Source organism: Capra hircus, chromosome 3 (genome assembly GCF_001704415.2).
Source record: "Capra hircus breed San Clemente chromosome 3, ASM170441v1, whole genome shotgun sequence".
NCBI classification, from domain to species: Eukaryota; Metazoa; Chordata; class Mammalia; order Artiodactyla; family Bovidae; genus Capra; species Capra hircus.
Genome location: NC_030810.1, coordinates 16,458,745 through 16,479,715, shown reverse-complemented (window position 1 = coordinate 16,479,715; position 20,971 = coordinate 16,458,745). Strand labels below are relative to the sequence as shown.

The following is a 20,971-nucleotide window of genomic DNA, read 5'->3' as shown; positions in this document are numbered from 1 at the left end:
CCCAACCCTGGGATCAAACCCACATTTCCTGCATTACAGATTCCTTACCACTGAGCCAATGGGACGTCCATACAAAACCATATATGCATATAAAATATGAATTTCTAATGGAGGACTTGGTAATATCAGTATCTTTACTGACTGTTGTAAGTTTAGTCTAAACTATCCTGTGGCTCTTAGTGGCAAGCCTGAGATACAGCTGGCAAAGAAGAGAAAGGGGTGGACTGGGTTATGTGTGTGTATGTGTATGTGAGTGTGTGTGTGTGTGTGTGAGAGAGAGAGAGAGGGTGTGAGGGGAGTAGGTAGTTGTTGCTAAAGGAGAAAAGGAAGGGACAAGGAGCAGAGGGAAAGAGTAAGCATTCTTTCATTTATTCAACTAGTATTTATTGAGCATCTATTATATGCCAGATACTATTCTAGACCCAGGGGAATCAGGAGTGAACCAAAAGACAAAATTCCTCTTCCTCATGCATATTTATTAAAAATGGAAGGTGGTAGATAATAAATATAATAAATACGTAAATTGTATAGCTGGTTAGAATGTGAAATTACTATGGGAAAAATTAAGTAGGGTTCAGAAGATTGGGAGTATCAGGGAACAATTTAAAAGTGAGTGGTCAGGGTGGGCTTGAGAAGATAGCGTTTGAGTGCAGACTTGAAGGAGGCAAGAGAGTGAGCCCTGTGGACATCCAGGGAAGGAGCACCTGTAGAGGGAAGAGGCAGTGCAAAGGCCCCGAGGCAGAAGAGTGAGTCCTGGCAGTTGTCAGCAGCATGTGCTCCCAGGCTGTTCCTGGAGACCTCTGCCCTGACGCTGGGTTCCCTCAGGTCCTGAAGAGGCAAAGGTCAGACTGGTGGGTTCTGTCTGCAGTGCTGAGATTATTGTACACTGGATGTTAACTTTTCCTTTATCTAAATTCTGATCCTAATGTTTAATTTTACTCCTTTCATGATAATTCTGTGGTTTGGGTGTTAATTTAGTCCAAATAAAGAAAGAAGGGGAATAGCATCATTGTAGTAGAAAAAGCAAGGTTAAGACTCCCAGGGTCCTGGGTTATATAAACAGATCCTGCCACATAGTTTAAAGCCTTTGGGACACACTTCTCTATCTCTCTGATCCTCGGTTTCCTCATTTAGAAATTGCAGGGGGCATACTTAGATGGCTCTGGGGCTGTCCTCAGACTCTGTAACCAGTTAAGATAGGGAGTGGTGTTGGGTGATGTCTAGTGATACTGCAGGAGGGGCGGCGGGGGCTTCTGCCTGCGGAGGACTCTGTGCACGTGCTAATGTGTGCTGCCACCGATTTTCCATCTTGGACTAGAAGAGCTTAACTTCACCCTTAAAATAGAATATTCCATCTGAGCAAGTCCAGAATCCCTGATGATAACAGGGGAGATACAGCAACGCTGCTAATTGCATTCTCTCCTTGTTTCCTCTGCGCCCTTGAAGGGTTGGTGTTCCCCGCGCCCCTGAGCTGCACTGGTTCTCTGTCTGCAGTGGACGTGACCGGGGCAGGGTCCGGGGCTCCTTCTTTCGTTCTTTCTCACCTCAGAGGTCCTCTCCCCATCTCACTCTCATCAGTTTGGATGCTTGGAGTCTTTCGTCTGTGCTGCTGAATTAGGCAGTGGGGAGGAGAGGGAGTGTGTCGTCGACATCACCGTTGTTCTATGTGGAGCAAAATCGCTGTGAATTTCAAAGTGGGAATGTGTGTTAAAGGTTGTGGGGGCAGAGCTAGAGTCTTTAGCAATCTTAAGGAGCAATCTTTCCTCCTCACTTAGGAGGAAAAATGTTTAACATGAATAGGAGCCTTTTCTCTTTCACTCTTGAAATGTGAGTCACCTTGGTTGCCGTTCCTTCCTTGCTTATTCCTCAGTGCTTCCTGTGATTTTTCGTGAACTACCCATCTTTATTAGCACCCTTGGCTGCTGTTAAGCAGGGCTTTTTGGAAGAGCGGCGTCCAAAACCGGGTTTCTCTTCTCTTGTGTGTGTGTGCTGAGTATCTTCGGTTGTGTCCAATTCTTTGTGACCCTATGAACTGTAGCCCACCAGGCTCCTATGTCCATGGGATTCTCTAATTAAGGATATTAGAGTGGGTTGTCATTCCCTCCTCCAGGGGATCTTCCTGACCCAAGCATTGAGCCCGCATTTCTTATTGGCAGGTGGGTTCTTTACTAGTGCCACCTGGATTTTTTTTTTAATGACGGAGGACCATGTTCCCTCAGCATTGTGTGAGAAATGTACACACCCACGTGCCTTTCATTGAGGATGGATTCTGAGATTGTTTAATTTGTTGAACTTCGGATTTATGCTATTTTCCCAATGCCTGTTTAAGATATGTATGTATGCATGTATGTATACACATACACACATATAAATACAAAAATCCCTCTGTCACTTCTTACATTTCCTGTGATGCCCTTTGTCTCTATCAACTGTCGTGCAGAGAAATGTTATTTGGAATATTCATAGCAAGTCTATCGCTAATTATCACTTTAACAATGTGTTATGGAGTGTATCCATGCAGTCATCTGGAAAGGCACATATGCCATGAAATTTGGGATTTGCTGTGTAGGGCGTGTGCCCACTCTAGTGTTTCACCAGCTCTTTGGTCTGGGAGGAAGTCGAGGTGCTTTGTGAGTGAGAATGGAGTACTGACTTTGTAGCTGAATGCACGCATCCTTCCTTCCTGTTCTCATAGCAACAATTTCCAGGGTGAATCGTTTTCCAGTGTAAGAAAAGCCTTAACTTTCTCGCCACTAAGTCCCATTCTGGAGAGCCACAGAGACTGGGTCTGAGGTCACCACGCAGGATCAACGCCAGGCGGACAGATCCCAGCTGTAGTTCCTATTGCAGGTGAAGGAGAGGTTACTGGCCTTAATACCTTCTTGATGCTCTGGCAAGAAGGATGGTGCCAAAATCCCCATCCAGTTAGCAGACTTCAGAAGCAAATGCAAAGGAACGTTACCCTCTCAGGAGAGGACAAGAATGAATGCTCCTCTTTTTTTCTCTCTTTCCTCTTGGGAAGAATGAACTCACGCTGGGTTGCTTCTTCTGGATCCTCAGTGGGTCTGCGCCTTGGGAATCAAGAATTATATGATCATGGGGGCGCACAGAACTCTTCCCACCAAGACTTCCTGATGGAAGTGGATGAAGCCCCAGAGGCTGCCTGCAAACGAGGCTGAGAGTAATGGAGCGTAATGGACCTGAGCTCCTGGTCGAAGAAGTCAGTCCTAGTGTGGTCATAAATCAAATGGCCTGTATGAAGGGCCGGTATTGTGACGGTAGGGAGCGATCTGCCAAACCTGGCTCCCTGGGACTCTGTGGATCTTTGTGGGTCCTGCTTTTAACATGAGTGGGCGATTCAGTCTCAGTCTTTTTGGGGGTGTTCTTGGAACGTTTTTAGGGATGTAATTTAGATAGATGTTGAATTGAATCTGTTATAATGAGATTTTATTGCACTTGGAGCCTGGTTTTGCTAGATGTTACTTTAGAAATAATAACAGTAATTATTGTTTTTGCTGAGTACTTACTGTATGCTGGGCACATTATTCATCAAAATCATTAACAAGCAACATTAATGGAACATTAATACAGCAAACTTAGGCACTTTAGATACTTACCTTCCTAGGTATTCCTAGAAGGAAGGTCCCATTGGAGTCATCATTTACATGGGAAGAGTTTGAGGCACCAAGCATTTGATCAGCTATCCAGAGCAGCAGTGCTAGTAAGCTCCAGGAAGGAAAACAGTGGTTCCAGGCCTGTCTGTTCAGAGCAGAGCCCTTCTTTTCCATTTTAAAGCAGTGGGAAAAAGCGCTCCAGAGAATAGCCACAGGAAGGTAGGGCGAGGGGCAGAAAGAGCCAGGGGTGTTTTCTGGCCCTGTGTGGTCAGAGGGCGATGCTGGATCAGGGCTCAGCTTATCCATGCTGCCTAGCATTGGGCTCTGGGGGGCTTGCACCTGTTTACAATGTGTTGTAAAAACTTAGGGCTGGCTGCTTCCTTAAAGGATGAATTCAATGATCCCTGGATTTCTGGATGTTTGGTTTCTTTGTGTTTGTTTGGGGTCGTGGAAGAGTTGGGTGGGAGTGTATTTGAGAGCAATAATTTTGGGTGTATTTAAAAAGCAAGCCAAGGCAAACAGAGCCTGCTGCAGCCTTCATCCACAGGCAGGGGACTGCGGCAGGTGGAGGTAGGTGGAAATGCAGGCCAGCTTTGTTGTGGTCCGGCCGGGTCACATCCATTAACCATGCCAACCCCACGCTAATAGGTGGGTGATTCAGCTCCTTCCTGACTTTTATTACTGGACAGAGACTATAACAGCCCTTTGATTTAGCAAGTTAATAAAGTAAGCTATCAGGCTCCACTGTTTAACCACCGACTGGATCGCCTGGGGCTTTTTGCTTTCTGGGAACCTTGTGATATTGTTTTAGAATGGAAAAGAGTGAGCATGTGGGATTTGCAGGCTCTACAGGAGTCTCCTGGCTCCTTCGTGGGCAGCCCCTGCCAGTCCCACCAGCCCACGCCCCTCCAGTGCCAGCCTTCCTCACCTTGTGCAGTGACTGGCTGGCTGGCGTGGTTGAGGAAATGTTTGACTCTGTGGGTGTCATGTCTAGAGGTTAATATCTGAAGGAGCCAGTGGTCTGAGATGTCTGGGAAGGAGGGATAGTTGTATGAGAATGTGGAGGTCTCCAGGGAGAGTCCTGTGTTAGTTTCCTGTGCCTGCTGTAATAAATTACTGCAAACTGGGTGGCTTTAAACAACGAGTTTATTCTCTCACAGTTCTGGAGGCTGAAAGTCCAAGGTCGAGGGTATCAGGAGAAGCAGTCTCTTCCTAGCTTCTGGTGGCTGCAGGCGATGCTTGGCTTTCCTTGTAGATATCCTCCAGGTTCTGCCTCTGTCACCACATGGCCTCCTCCTGCTCTGTGTCTCTTCTTATAAATCCTCTTGGATTTGGGCCCCGTTCTAATCCACTGTGACCTCATCTCAACTGGTTCCATCTGCAAAGACCCTCTTCCAGAATAAGGTCATAGTTTGGGTGAACATGAATTTAGAGGGGCACCATTCACCCCAGTCCAAGCCCTTTACGAATGAGTGGTAAAGATGTGGGGACCATGGTGGTGACGGATTCATAGGAGGAAATCTGGAGAAGGCTGAGCTCAGGCAGCACTGTCCAGATGAACTTAGGGTGATGATGGAAATGTTCTACAACTGTCTACTAGAGTAGCCACAATTGAAATAGGCCTAATGCAACTGGGGGACTGGATTTTAAATTGTCTTTAATTTAAATTTAATTTAAAATGACAAGTGGCTGCCCTAACAGACATGGGCAGTCATTTGCGTCGATGATGATCACCAAGTGTTTACAAAGTTGAGCAAGATGGACTGTTACGTCCTTGCCCTCCTGGGTTAGGAAAGGATGTCACACAAAGTCTTCTGCAGTGACTATGTCACAAAGTAAGCCATGCTACAATTCACGTGGGGTCCTCTCACCCCCAGTGGTGCCCATTAGTCGGAGCTGGGTCAGCCCCTCACGGGTATTCACACACACACAGAGCATCCCCATCACCTTGCTGTTGAGGTGCCCAGGCTCTGGACCTTGAGATTCCTTAGTTCTACCCCTAGAATGCTCCGGTGGGCAAGTTATTGCCATGCATGTGGCCACAGGTGACCCTACCTTTATCTGCAGAGTCAGAGAAGTTCTCCTGGAAGACTTGGTGCTGAAGCTGAGACTTGTTTCTTCTTCAGAGAACCCTGTGCTTGTTCGCGAGAGCAAGTGCTCAGGATCACATGCCTTTAGAGCTAGAAGCAGTGTTAGTGTTAGTCACTAAGTCATGTCTAACTCTTTGCAACCCCATGGACTATAGCCTGCTAGGCTCCCCTGTCCATGGAATTCTCAAGGCAAGAATACTGGCATGGGTAGCTATTCCCTTCTAGGGAATAGAAGGGGCTCTTCCCAACCCAGGGATTGAATCCAGGTCTTCTGTATTGCAGGCAGATTTCTTTACTGTCTGAGCTACCAGGGAAGCCCAGATAGAGAAACTTCAGCAATTATCAGGATGTGGTCTCAAAAGTTCTTAAACCACCAAAGCTTTTTTCAAAGGAAAGCTCTCCTGGACTCTTTTTTTTTTTTTTAAGTAAAGAAATGTTTATTTTGATATTATGAATGATGGAAAAAATTAGAATTCAGCATTACAGACTGAGTTAATAATGTGACATCAACACAATGATACATTATAAGCCATAACTACAGTTTTTCTATAGGAAAATCTAAAATATTTATGATGAAACATTAAATGAAATCACAAAGAAACTTTAAGTATGTATAATATGGATAAAACTGTGACAAAATATACACGATTTTCAAATTATTTGTACTAATGTAATGGATTTTCTTTCCTTTTTAAAAAAAATTAATTTATTTTTTTATTGAAGGATAATTGCTTTACAGAATTTTGCTGTTTTCTTTCAAACCTCAACATGAATCAGCCATAGGTATATATGTATCCCCTCCCTTTTGAAACTCTCTCCCATCTCCCTCCCCATCTCACCCCGCTAAGTTGATACAGAGCCCCTGTTTGAGTTTTCTGAGCCATACAGCAAATTCCCCTTGGCTATCTATTTTACATATGGTAATATAAATTTCTATGTTACTCTTTCCATACATCTCACCCTCTCCTCCCCTGTCCCTATGTGCATAAGTCTGTTCTTTATGTCTGCTTCTCCATTGGTGCCCTGTAAATAAATTATTCAGTACCATTTTTCTAGACTCCGTATATGTGCGTTAGAATACAATATTTATCTTCCTCTTTCTGACTCACTTCGCACTTCATGATAGGTTCTAGGTTCATCCACCTCATTAGAACTGACTCAAATGTGTTCCTTTTAATGGCTGAGTAATACAGATGACACCACCCTTATGGCAGAAAGTAAAGAAGAACTAAAGAGCCTCTTGATAAAAGTGAAAGAGGAGAGTGAAAAAGTTGGCTTAAAGCTCAACATTCAGAAAACTATGATCATGGCATCTGGTCCCATCACTTCATGGCAAATAGATGGGGAAACAGTGGAAACAGTGGCAGACTTTGTTTTTTGGGGCTCCAAAATCACTGCAGATGGTGACTGCAGCCAAGAAATTAAAAGACGCTTACTCCTTGGAAGGAAAGTTATGACCAACCTAGACAACATATTAAAAAGCAGAGACGTTACTTTGGCAACAAAGGTCCATCTAGTCAAGGTTATGGTTTTTCCAGTAGTCATGTATGGATGTGAGAGTTGGACTATAAAGAAAGCTGAGTGCCAAAGAATTGATGCTTTTGAACTGTGGTGTTGGAGAAGACTCTTGAGAGTCCCTTGGACTGCAAGGAGATCCAGCCAGTCCATCCTAAAGGAGATTAGTCCTGAGTGTTCATTGGAAGGACTGATGTTGAAGCTGAAGCTCCAATACTTTGGCCACCTGATGTGAAGAGCTGACTCATCTGAAAAGACCCTGATACTGGGAATGATTGAAGGCAGGAGGAGAAGGGGACGACAGAGGATGCGGTGGTTGGATGGCATTACCGACTCAATAGACATGAGTTTGGGTAAACTCCAGGAGTTGGTGATGGACAGGGAGGCCTGGCGTACTGCAGTCCATGGGGTAACAAAAAGTTGGACACGACTGAGCGACTGAACTGAACTGAATATTCCATTGTGTATAGATACCACAACTTCTTTATCCATTCATCTGTTGATGGACATCTAGGTTGCTTCTATGTTCTAGCTATTATAAATAGTGCTGCAGTGAATGGTGGGATACATGTGTTTCTTTCCGTTTTGGCTTCCTCGGGTTATATGTTTAGGAGTGAGATTGCTGAGTCATATGGTGGTTTTATTTCCAGTTTTTTAAGGAATCTCCATACCTTCTTCCATAGTAGCTGTATCAATTTACATTCCCACCAACAGTGCAAGAGTGTTCCCTTTTCTCCATATCCTTTCCAGCAATTATTGTTTGTAGACTTTTTGATGAGAGCCATTCTGACCGGTGTGAGGTGATATCTCATTGTAGTTTTGATTTGCATTTCTCTACTAATGAGCAATGTTGAGCATTTTTTCATGTGTTTGTTAGCCATCTGTATGTCTTCTTTGGAGAAATGTCTGTTTAGGTCTTTTCCCCATTTTTTGATTGGGTTGTTTGTTTTTTTGGTATTCAGTTGTATGAGACGCTTAAATATTTTAGAAATTAATCCTTTGTCGGTTGTTTCATTTGCTATTATTTTCTCCCATTCTGAGGGTTGTCTTTGACCTTGCTTATAGTTTCCTTTGCTGTGCAAAAGCTTTTAAGTTTAATCAGTTCCCACTTGTTTACTTTTGTTTTTATTTCTGTTACTCTAGGAGGTGGGTCATAGAGGATCTTGCTTTGATTTATGTCATGGAATGTTCTGCCCATGTTTTCCTCTAAGAGCTTTATAGTTTCTGGCCTTACATTTAGGTCTTTAATCCATTTTGAGTTTATCTTTGTGATGGTGTTAGGAAGTGTTCTAATTTCATTCTTTTACATGCAGCTGTCCAGTTTTCCCAGCACCATTTTTTGAAGAGGCTGTCTTTGCCCCATTGTATATTCTTGCCTCCTTTGTAAAAAAATAAGGTACCCATAGGTGCATGGGTTTAATTCTGGGCTTTCTATCTTGTTCCATTGGTCTATATTTCTGTTTTTTTGTGCCAGTACCATACTGTCTTGATGACTGTAGTTTTGTAGTATAACATGAAGTCCGGAAGGTTGCTTCCTCCAGTTCCATTCTTCTTTCTCAAGACTGATTTGGCTATTAGGAGTCTTTTGTGTTTCCATATGAATTGTGAAATTTTTTGTTCTAGTTCTGTGAAAAATGCCATTGGTAATTTGATAGGGGTCACATTAAATCTGTAGATTGCATTTGGTAGTATAGTCATTTTTGTAATATTGATTCTTCCTGCCCAGGAATTGGAATATCTCTCCATCTGTTTATGTTGTCTTTGATTTCTTTTATTAGTGTCTTATAATTTTCTGTATACAGTTTTTTCTTCTCCTTAGGTAAGTTTATTCCTAGATATTTAATTCTTTTTGTTGTAATGGTAAATGGGATTGATTCCTTAATTGCTCTTTCTGATTTTTCATTGTTAGTATATAGAAATGCAAGTGATTTCTGTGTATTGATTTTGTATCCTGCTACTTTGCATAATGTCATTGATTAGCTCTAGTAATTTTCTGATACTATCTTTAGGGTTTTCTATGTACAGAATCATATCATCTGCAAACTGAGAACTTTACTTCTTTTCCGATCTGGATTCCTTTTATTTCTTTTTCTTTTATGATTGCTGTAGCTAGGACTGCCAGAACTGTGTTGAATAATATTGGTGAAAGTGGATACCCTTGTCTCATTCCTGATCTTAGGGGAAAAGCTTTCAGTTTTTCACCATTGAAAATAATGTTTGCTGTAGGCTTTTCATATATGGCCTTTACTATGTTGAGGTAGGTTCCTTCTATGCCCATTTTTTGAAGAGTTTTAATCATAAATGGTGCTGAATTTTGTCAAAGACTTTTTCTGCATCTATTGAGATGATCATATGATTTTTTATCTTTCAATTTGTTAATATGGTGTATCACATTGATTGATTTGCATATATTGAAGAATACTTGCATCCCTGGAATAAACCCAACTTGATCATGATGTATGAGCTTTTTGATGTGTTGCTGAATTGTGTTTGCTAATATTTTGTTGAGAATTTTTGCATCTATGTTCATCAGTGATATTTGCCTGTAGTTTTCTTTTTTGTGTTGTCTTTGTCTGATTTTGGTATCAGGGTGATGGTGGCCCTGTAGAATGAATTTGGAAGTGTTCCTTCCTTTGCAAATTTTTAAAAGAGTTTTAGAAGGAAAGGCATTAGCTCTCCTCTAAATGTTTAATAGATATCTCCAGTGAAGTCATCTGGTCCTGGGCTTTTGTTTTTTGGGAGATTTTTGATCACAGCTTCAATTTCAGTGCTAGTAATTGAGTTGTTCTTAATTTCTATTTCTTCCTGGTTCAGACTTGGAAGATTGAACTTTTCTAAGAACCTGTCCATTTCTTCCAGGTTATCTATGTTATTGCCATATAGTTGTTCATAATAATCTCTTATAATCCTTTCTATTTCTGCATTGTCTGTTGTCACCTCCCCTTTTTCATTTCTAATTTTGTTGATTTGATTCTTCTCTTTTTCTTGATGAGTCTGGCTAAGGGTTTGTCAATTTTGTTTCTCTTCTCAAAGAATCTGCTTTTAGTTTTATTAATCTTTACTATTGTTTCTTTCATTTCTTTTAAATTTATTTCTGCTTGGATATTTATGATTTCTTTCCTTCTACTAATTTTGGGTTTTTTTTCTTTCTTCTTTTTCCAGTTGCTTTCGGTGTAAAGTTAGGTTGTCTGTTCAATGTTTTTCTTGTTTCTTGAGGTAGGATTGTATTGCTATAAACTTCCCTCTTAGAACTGCCTTTTGTTACATCCCATAGGTTTTAAGTTGTCTTGTTTTCATTGTCATTTGTTTCTAGAAATTTTTTGATTTCCCTTTTGATTTCTTCAGTAACCTGTTGATTATTTAGAAACATGTTGTTTAATCTCCACATGTCTGTGTTTCTTACAGTTTTTTTCTTGTGGTTGATATGTAGTCTCATAGTGTTGCGGTTGGAGAAGATGCTTGATATGATTTCAATTTTCTTAAATTTACTGAGGTTTGATTTGTGACCCAAGATGTGGTCTATCCTAGAGAATGTTCCATGTGCACTTGAAAAGAAGGTATTCTTCTGCATTTGGATGGAATGTCCTGAAGATATCAATGGGATCCATCTCATCTAACGTATCACTTTTGACTTGTGTTTCCTTATTAATTTTCTGTTTTGATGATCTGTCCATTGGTGTGAGTGAGATGTTAAAGTCTCCTACTATTATTGTGTTACTGTCAGTTTCTCCTTTTATGTCTGTTAGTGTTTGTCTTATGTATTGAGGTGCTTCTGTGTTGGGTGCATAGATATTTGCAATTGTTATGTCTTCCTCTTGGATTGATCCCTTGATCATTATGTAGTGTCCTTCCTTATCTCTTTTAATCTTCTTTATTTTAAGGTCTATTTCGCCTGATATGAGGATTGCTACTCCAGTTTTCTTTTGCTTCCCATTTGCATGGAATATATTTTTCCATCCTCTTACTTTCAGTCTATATGTGTCTTGAAGTCTGAAGTGGGTTACTTGTAGACAGCCTATATATGGGTCTGGTTTTTGTATACATTCAGCCAGTCTGTGTCTTTTGGTTGGAGCATTTAATCCATTTACATTTAAAGTAATTATTGATATATATGTTCCTATTGCCATTTTCTAAGTGTTTGGGGTTGATTTTATAGATCTTTTTCTTCTGTTGTGTTTGTTGACTATATAAGTCCATTTAAAATTTGTTGTAAAGCTGGTTTGGTGGTGCTGAATTCTCTTAACTTTTGCTTGTCTGAAAAGCTTTTTATTTCTCCATCAATTTTGAATAAGATCCTTGCTGGGTACAGTAATCTTGGTTTAGATTTTTTCCCTTTCAGTGCTTTAAATATATCCTGCCATTCCCTTCCGGCCTGCAGAGTTTCTGCTGAAAGATCATCTGTTAAGCTTATGGGGTTTCCCTTTGCATGTACTTGTTGCTTCTCCTCTTGCTGCTTTTAATATTCTTTCTTTGTGTTTAGTCTTTGTTAGTTTGATTAGTATGTGTCTTGACGCATTTCTCCTTGGGTTTATCCTGTATGGGACTCTTTGCGCCTCTTGGACTTGATTGACTATTTCCTTTTCCGTGTTGGGGAAATTTTCAACTATAATCGCTTCAAAAATTTTCTCATACCCTTTCTTTTTCTCTTCTTCTGGGATCCATATAATTCGAACGTTGGTGCGTTTTATATGGTCCCAGAGATCTCTGAGACTGTCCTAAACTCTTTTCATTCTTTTTACTTTATTCTGCTCTTCAGAAGTTATTTCCACCATTTTATCTTCCAGCTCACTGATTCGTTCTTCTGCTTCAGATATCCTGCTGTTGATTCCTTCTAGAGTATTTTTAACTCAGTAATTGTGTTCTTTGTCTCTGTCTGCTTATTCTTTAATTCTTCTAGGTCTTTGTTAATTGATCCTTGCATTTCCTCCATTTTGTTTTCAAGGTTTTGATCATCTTTACTATCATTATTCTGAATTCTTTTTCAGGTAATTTTCCCATTTCCTCTATATTTATTTGGACTTCTGTGTTTCTCGTTTGCTCCTTCATTTGTGTAGTATTCCTCTGCCTTTTTTTTTTTTTTTTTAAGTTATTGTGTTTGAGGTCTCCTTTTCCCAGGCTTCAAGGAAAGTTGAATTCTTTTTTCCTTTTGGTTTCTGCCTTCCTAATGTTGGTGCAGTGGTTTGTGTGAGCTTTGTACAGGGTGAGATTTGTGCTGAGACTTTGTTTGTTTGTTTGTTTGTTTGTTTTCCCTCTGATGGGCAAGGCTGAGTGAGGTGGTACTTCTGTCTGCTGATGATTGGGTTGGTATTTTTGTTTTGTTTGTTGTTTAGATGAGGTGTCCTGCACAAGGTGCTATTGGTGGTTGGGTGATGCCGGGTCTTGTATTCAAGTGGTTTCCTTTGTGTGAGTTCTCACTATTTGATACCCCCTAGGGTTAGTTCTCTGGCAGTCTAGGGTCTTGGAGTCAGTGCTCCCACTCCAAAGGCTCAGGGTTTGATCTCTGGTCAAGAATGAAGATTCTACAGGTGGTTTGTTATGGCATTGAGGGAGAGTAAAACAAATATCCAAAAATAAGAAACCAAAGATGAACCCCAGGCCAATGGCAGTTACAAAATCAGGCAAATAATAATTAAAATAACGGAATATACACATATACATATATGCCCATGAGCAAAGTGAAAACACTCCAACAAAAATAAAGTACAGTAGATTGATCTGGCAAACAAAGGAAATAAAAAATTGTATTTACCAGTTAAGAACAAAACTAACTTAAGCACAAACTGGAAAACAAAACTAAGGCAAGGTGCCAAGTGGGGAAAAGAACAATGAAAACAAAACTAACAGATATGTTGAGAGGAAAGGAAAGAAAAGAAAAAAAGAATAGATAGGGAAAGTTAAATAGAGGTAGATGAAGATTTATATAAAGATTAACTGCAAGGAGAAAAGAATAGTAGGAAAGGCAGACGAAGGAATAAGTACAGAAAAAATATAATAGATTTTAAAAATTAAAAATATAAAGAGAAAAAAAAAGAAGAAGAAAGAAAAAAAGGAGGGGGGGGAGAAAAACTCCATAGAACTGCAAAAGCCCAATGTAGATGCAGAGGTTTATAACAACAATAGAAAGTGTGACTGAATATAGACATGTACATATACACTCCTAAGCAAAATCAAAACAGTCCAGCAAAAATACGTACAATAGATTGACCTGGCGAACAAAGGAAACTAAAAATTATATCTACCAGAATAAAACTAATTAAAGCACAAATTGGAAAACAAAACTAAATCAAGGTGCCAATTGGTGAATAAAGCAATGAAAATAAAGCTAACAAATATGTTGAGAGGAAAAGAGAGGAAGAAAAGAAAGAAAGAATAGATATGCAGAGTTAAATAGAGGTAGATAAAGGAGATTTATATACATTAAAGGTTAACTGCAAGGAGAAAAGAACAGTAGGAAAGGCAGACAAAGGAATAAATGTAGAAAAAATAATAATAGGTTAAAAAAATTAAAAATTAAAATTAAAACAAGAGGAAAACTCCGCAGAACTAACACATAGGATCAGTAATAGAAGGCTGCTTTGGGTTGGTGGGTGAGGGGAGCAGGAGGCCAGAGCTCTTTGTAGGACACTGCCTTGCCCTCCCCTGTGGAGTCTGAAGCACAGGTTGAGGAAACCACTGGTCAAGGCTGGCTTCCCCTGTGGCAGACCAAGAAGTGGAGGTTCAGAAAAGTAGAGAAACTTGACAAGGGCACACAGCAGGTGTGTGTGTGATGAATGTTATTTATCGGTGGATTTCTAATGTATTTCTTTCCAAAATCTTGGATACCCTTTTTGGGAGAAGATAATTTAGCCCAGTTTTCAGCTACGGTGTGTAAACTGTAGGAATTGTGCACCAGGACGATCCTTTCTGACTTTAATCCCATAGGAAATGGAGTTTTGTTTAGTTGCTATTTTTATTTTGCAGACTGGCTGAGATTTATAAGTGTAATTTATAAATTACATACCATTGTCCCTCCCACCTACCAGGCATTAAATGCCCACTGTGTGCTAGGTAACGGGAAGTTCCTTCCTTATGTCCTTTAATCTCCATGGTTCAAGGAGGTTGGTATTACTGACCCCATTGTGCAGATGAGGAAACTGAGGCTGAAAGGAGTGGAGACAGTATTCAAAGCTCCTGCTTTTTATACAGAGATATACTATCCACCCAGAAAGATGGAGATACATGTCAAATACCCTGAATACAGTAGAAAGAAGTTGCTAAAAAAAAATCAGAGTGCCATTTAAGGGTGAAGATTGGACAGTGTGACTCAGGAGGAAGAGGGGGCCAGACCTGAGGCTGACCACAAGCGGATGCGAGACAGCCAACATCCAGCAGCAATGACGTGGGGTCTGAAAGTGTGGTAAGAACACCAGGAGTGAAATGACAAAATTATAGAAAAGGGGTCTTTGGTGGTTGTCAGAGTTGGAGAGGGCAGTGGTTGTGTTCTGAAAGGGCCACCTGAGCGATTGTGTGGTGACAGAAAGGCTCTGTATCGTGCAGTATTGATGACAATATCCAGACACTGAGATATTATGACATAGTTTTGCAGGATGTTGCCACTGGGAGAAACTGGGTGAAGCAGATGTGGGATCTCTTCGTGTTATTTCTTTAAGCTCCCTGTAAATCTACGATGATCTCAACAAGTTTAATTAAAAATGAGTCTACTCAATACTCTGTGATGACATACATGGGGAAAGAATCTAAAACAGAGTGGGTATATGTATATGTATAAATGATTCACTTTGTTGTACACCTGAAACTAACACAATATTGTAAATCAATTATATGCCAATAAAATTTTTTTATGTATATAAATCCTGAAACAAAGAAAGCAAGGAGTTCATGGGGCCATCTGTGTCAAAGGAGCTGAATCCTGATGGCCTTTCATTCCCTGGAAGCAAAACCTGATCATTTTGTTCTGCAGCAATCTGTACCAGAGGCATTAAGGCTTGGTTTGGGTGCTGCAGAGCCAATGGAGCCACCCCTGAGTGGAAGCTGTCATGACCCAGAGAACTGAATAAGACAGAGTGATGAAGGCCACTCATAACCCCCAGAGGTGGTGAGATGTTTGGTCAATACCAGTAAGGCAGTAACAAACCCTCACTGAGTACCTTCTGAGGCATCAGGCCCTGTTCCAGGGCCGGTGACTCAGCAGTAAGAAAACCAGCATGCTTTATATTGTAGAATGGGAGACAGGCACTAAACACAGAAAAAGTGAATCCGGCTTGTCAGCTGCTGACAGGTGCTTTGAGGAAGATGGAAAAGCAAAGTGTGACTAAGTGACTGAGGGGCTGCTTTAGCTAGAGTGGTCAGGGCATGCTCCTCGGAGGAGGGGACATTTGAGGGAAGACCTGAATGAAGAGGTCAAAGAGATGGGCAAGGGTGAGATCCTGGGGTTCTTGTAGGCTGGGCTCAGGAGTTGGTATTGGGAAGCCCCTGGAAGTTTCTAAGTAGATGAGGGACATGATCTGCCACGTGGGGATGGGTTTCAGAGGAGCAAGAGTAGAAAAAAGGAGAACATGCTATGCTACTGGAGTAGTCCAGGCAAGTGGTGATTGTGTGATAGGGCTTTGGCAGTGGGAATGGAAAGCGGTGTCGGTTTGAGGATACTTTGGAAGTAAGGCCATCAGGGCTTTCCTGGTAGTCTGAACGTGGGTGGAGTGGAAATGAAAGAAGCCAGGGTGACCTCCTAGGTATGTCAGTCACATCCTACCACAGCTGACCCCAGGGACCTGGTCACATTCTTCTGGATCTTTCGAGTTGCCATCAGGGCACAGCACAGGAGGAGGGTGAGGATCAGCTGAGACTCAGTAAGTTTGCAGTGGTGTGGGAGTCTACGCCACCAGTTTCACTGGTCTTGGTTCTTAGGCTCATTCTTGCTGCAGAGAACAGAGAACACACTCAGATTGTCTTGTTGATGGGGTTAGTTGTAACGATGGTGAAAGATGAATGTGAAGTCGCTCAGTCGTGTCCAACTCTTTGTGACCCCATGGATTGTAGCCTGTCAGGCTCCTCCGTCCATGGGATTTTCTAGGCAAGAGTGCTGGAGTGGATTGCCATTTCCTTCTCCAGGGGATCTTCCCGACCCAGGAATCGAACCTGGGTCTTCCGCATTGCAGGCAGACGCTTTACCGTCTGAGCCACCAGGGAAGCCTCATGATGGTGAGGTTTACTGAAAACATCCTGGCAGCTGCCCCTTGAGCACCAAGGAGAATTACAGCATGTTCCTCATCACCCAGGGCCATCAGCAGCTCTCCAAACCAGTACATCTCTACATGATGGCTCCTGGGAGCATCTACTTGGATTGGCTGGTGTACCATAGGGCACGTCTGCAGGGCAGAGGGCTCAGGCAGCTGGAGTCCTTGAATTTCTCCTGAAGGTCATTGTCTATAGCTTCTCCACATATTCTTGGCCTAGTCCTGGGGAGAGGATTATGGTACATGAAACATGGCAGCATAGATGCCAAGGTCCAGCTATGGCCCTGTGAGGACATGTAGGCACCAGTGTTTGTAGGCTCACTGGTTCATGGATTATCCTATATACAAACATCATACAATCTAGAGAGACAAGTGTCAGGTGGATGAGGAGCAGTTAACATGGCAGGTTGGGTTAAAGCATTTTTGTTGAAAGTATGAGGGACACAAAATCACCTTTTATTTGCATACTCTGTCTCTAGGGACTTGGAATTAACTTTATTATTGGTGCTGCTTCTTAGCGTGGCCCAGGGAGAGTTGTCATCATCCACCATCCATCAGTCCATTGAGGATGCTTGTTAACATGTACTTTCCCTGGGCCCCGTCTGTGCTTCTGAATTAGAACCACCCCAAGGTAGAGAACTTCTGCCCTAGGGTTACTGCAGAGATCTGCTTCCTTTCTCCCTGTATTTGGCTGATTCTGGCTTTAGCATTGATTTTCTTCATCAGCTCTTCTGAAGCTAACCATGAAGGAGCAGAAAGGGTTTTTTTCCCTCTAGTTCTTTAGGAGTACAGTTACCACGGGCTGAACTGTGTACTCCTCAGCTCCCATTGTGACTGTATTGGAAGTGGGATCTTTAGGAGGTAATTATGGTTAAATGAGGTCCTAAGGGTGGGGCCCTGATCTGATAGGATTAGCATCCTTGAGAAATACCAGAGAGGTTGCTTTCCCTCTCGCTCACCCCCTGGAGTGCATGCACTGAGGACAGGCCGTGTGAGGACACTGTGAGAAGGTCACCATCTGCTCTCACCAGAAACAAAATTGGCTGGCACCTTGATCTTGGACCTTCCCACATCCAGAACCATGAAAAATTAATTTCTGTTGTTTAAGCCACCCAGTCTGTCATGTTTCGTTATGACAGCCTAAGCAGACTGTGACAATTTATTTTCAAAACAAATTGCTTTCTGTACGAGGGTTCCTCTAACGTCTCTAGATGTCCTTGGAGCTCACACAGGAGATCAGTTATTCTGGTCCCCAAACCATGTGGATCGGATAGCATCAATGCTGTGCTCAGGGTTCTCCAGTATCTCCCATGGTGCTTAGAGTAAAATCCAGAGATCTTACTAGGGCAAGTATAATCCTGCATGTTGCGCCAGCTTCACTTCCCAGCCCTTCAACTTTTATCACTGCTTTCTGGCTCCAAGAGCATTCTCAGCTCAGGGCCCTTTGCACTTGCTCTTCTCTCTGTCTGGAATACCTTCTCTGGCTATCCCACTTCAAATAGCATTCCTTAAAACTCTTTATTCTCATGTGTGCATGGTCACTCAGTAGTGTCTGACGCTTTGCAACCCCATGGACTGAAGCCCGCCAGGTTCCTCTGTCCATGGGGATTCTCCAGGCAAGAACACTAGAGTGGGTTGCCATGCCCTCCTCCAGGGGATCTTCCCGACCCAGGGACTGAACCCTGGTTTCCTGCATTGCAAATGGATTCTTTACCATCTGAGCCACACTGTCACTTTATTACCATTATTACCTTCCCTTATTATTTTTTTAGAGCATTCGTTACTACCTGACACTATATAACATCTTTGTCTATCTCTTCCGCTGGAATGTAAGGGCCATGAAGACAAGGACTAGTGTCTGTTTTGTAGGCTGCACATCCCCACGTAATGCCTGCTCATAGCAGATGATCAGTAAGTACTTAATGGATCGGTGCATGCCCCCAGGAGAATTCTAGCCTGGCTTTGTGAAGGAGCTCCAGCATCGTCTCGTGCTGATAAGGCTGGAGAACTGTTTCTTCCCCAGAGTTCTCCTGAGTCAGACTCTTCACACTGTTGCTGTCATTGAGCCAGCATTTACTGAGCACTTGTTGTGCCAGAGACTGAATACACTAGGTGCTGATGAAAGCTGCGTTTCATTCTCTGTATTTAATAGGGTAAATGGGTAACGGGCACAGAGCCCACAGAACAAAGGCAATGACAAGGCACCCTGGGGAAGGGGCCAGGGAGCTGTTGGTTCCGAGCAGGGCAGTGGGGGTGTTGGTGAAGAGTCCCCAGCTCTGCTGAGAGCTGAGCAAGGAGCAGTTGGTTCTAGGTAGAACAAGAGAGGTTCTGATAATATTAGAAGGCCGACAGGGCTCCCAGATGGCCACCACTCAGCCTGTCCTCCATGGCTTCAGGCTTTTCCGACCCATTTGTGAGGAGGGTTAAATGAGGGGACGTGTTGTGTAAGGTCCTAGGGCTCAGCTGATAAAGAATCAGCCTGCAATGCAGAAGACCCTGGTTCAATTCCTGGATCCAGAAGATCCCCTGGAGAAGGGATAGGCTACCCACTCCAGTATTCTTGGGCTTCCCTGGTGGCTCAGATGATAAAGAATCTGTCAGCAGTGTGGGAGACCTGGGTTTGATCCCTGGATTGGGAAGAAGAAGATCGCATGAAGAAGGGAATGGCTATCCACTCCAGTATTCTAGCCTGGAGAATACCATGGACAGAGAGTTGGCACGACTGAGCAGCTTTCACCTTTCACTCCATGTAAGGCCCAGAGGAGCAGGGTCAGCTGGTCTCGTGACCTTCCAGCCTCTTGACCTTTCTTATTCTGTGACTGTGCCGGGCCTGCTGGCCACACCTCTGCCACAGAGGACAGCAGCCCCCTGGGATCAGGGTTCTTTCTGGGTGAGAGCACCGCTTCCCGCTCCTGATGTCATGTCCCCAGCTGGGGCTTACTGCCCCACTGGTGCATGCGCTGGAGGCTCCCATGCTGAGTGGGTTCGGCAGCATCTCCTCTGAAGTAGTTTTCTCTGAGGGTTCCTCGGGTCTTGGACTGCTCTCTTGGGTTTAGTCGTTGTCCGTAGGCGCTGGGGGCCCCAGCAGAAGGAGTCATGGAAGCGGAAGCAGCTTTTCACTGCGGCCACAGGCGAGGTACTGGTCACCATCATACTTGAAGCCTGCCATGTTTGGGGGAGCCTCTAGAGCCCCGCCCAGCTCCTTCCTGGGCTCCGGGGTCTTACTGCCCTTTTACAGATAGAGGGAGACAGAGGAAAGGACATAGGCTTTGGAGTCATGTGGCCCTGGATTCAAGTCTCATCTCTGCCATTCATCCCTTTGTGCTTTGGACTAAACTCCTTAGCCTCTCCGAGCATCCATTCCCTGCCTCTAAGATAAGGATGGGAATGGCTGCCCACTCCAGTATTCTTGCCTGGAGATTTCCATAGACAGATGAGCCTGGTGAGCTCCAGTCTTTGGGGTCACAAAGTCGGACATGACTAAATGACTTTCACTTTCACACACACACAAAATAAGGATAATGTCATCCTCTCATATTACTTTCTTCCTTCCTTAAGCCGCTGGGCCTCAAATATATTTGGTTAGTGGACGATTGGCCTCAAAACCATCCTCCCTTGTGGCATTGTCTTGTGTGGGAAGCTGGACTCAGCGACCTCTTCATTTCCTGCCAGGGCCAGAGCTTTATATCAGTGTCAAGGACAAATATTGTGGACAGTGGGGCCATTGGGAGACCCTGATGGACCCCACATTAAGAACAACTGTTTCAAGCATTTGCTCCTTTTAACCTTTTAACTTGTTAAACTCTCACAGTCTGGACATTGGCTTTTGGGGTCCCTGATAATAAGAAGCCTTTAACTTGGTTTCTCATTGCAGAATACTGAAAGAGTTTATTTTAACCAGATAATTGTTCTATGCCTTCTCCAACCCCTAAAATGAAAAGCCTCAACTTGTATTTGTAGGATCTGTCCCCAGGTCAGAGCCCACCGTTTCGGGTCCTCGTTTGTTCTATGTGACCAAGTGACTTAGACGGCAGAAGTAAAATCTGACTGACTTAGGTGCAGAAGTAAAATCTGGGTCCATTGGGAAGGCTCAGCCAAGCCTCTCAGCTAAAGGAGTAATAGGAGTGAGGGTGTAAACAGCCTTGGTATAAGAACCAGGCAGACCTCAGTTTGAATCCAGGATTCAGCATTTGATAGCATGGATGGTTTGGGGTGTAGTCAGTAATGTCTGTTTCCTTATCTGTAAAATGGGCATCAAAGATGGCTGGGGAGATTAAATTAGATAATCTCTTAAAGTGCTTGGCTCTCTGATTGAACACTAATTGCGTACTATGTGCCAGGCACTCTGCTGGTGACCCCTCAAGGACCTGTGTCCTAGGGGACTAGAGACTAGTAGGCAAGCACATTCCTGCCCCCAGCTTATTCTTAGGAGTTTTCTGGTTTATGATGTGCTTACACGCACACGCACACACACACACAAACATACCCTATGCTTTGGGCACGAGGAGCATCTTGGGCT

At 42.9% G+C, this 20,971-nt stretch overlaps 1 protein-coding gene and 1 non-coding gene across 3 annotated transcripts in view; one reads left to right on the top strand and one right to left on the bottom strand.

Annotated features, from left to right (window-relative positions):
• The window catches only part of HIVEP3 (human immunodeficiency virus type I enhancer binding protein 3), a 515,954-nt gene that overhangs the window by 179,820 nt on the left and 315,163 nt on the right, over positions 1–20,971 (top strand). The window lies entirely within an intron of this gene.
• Positions 16,334–16,405, bottom strand: TRNAC-GCA. Its single transcript has one exon. It is a non-coding gene; the product is annotated as a tRNA-Cys (tRNA).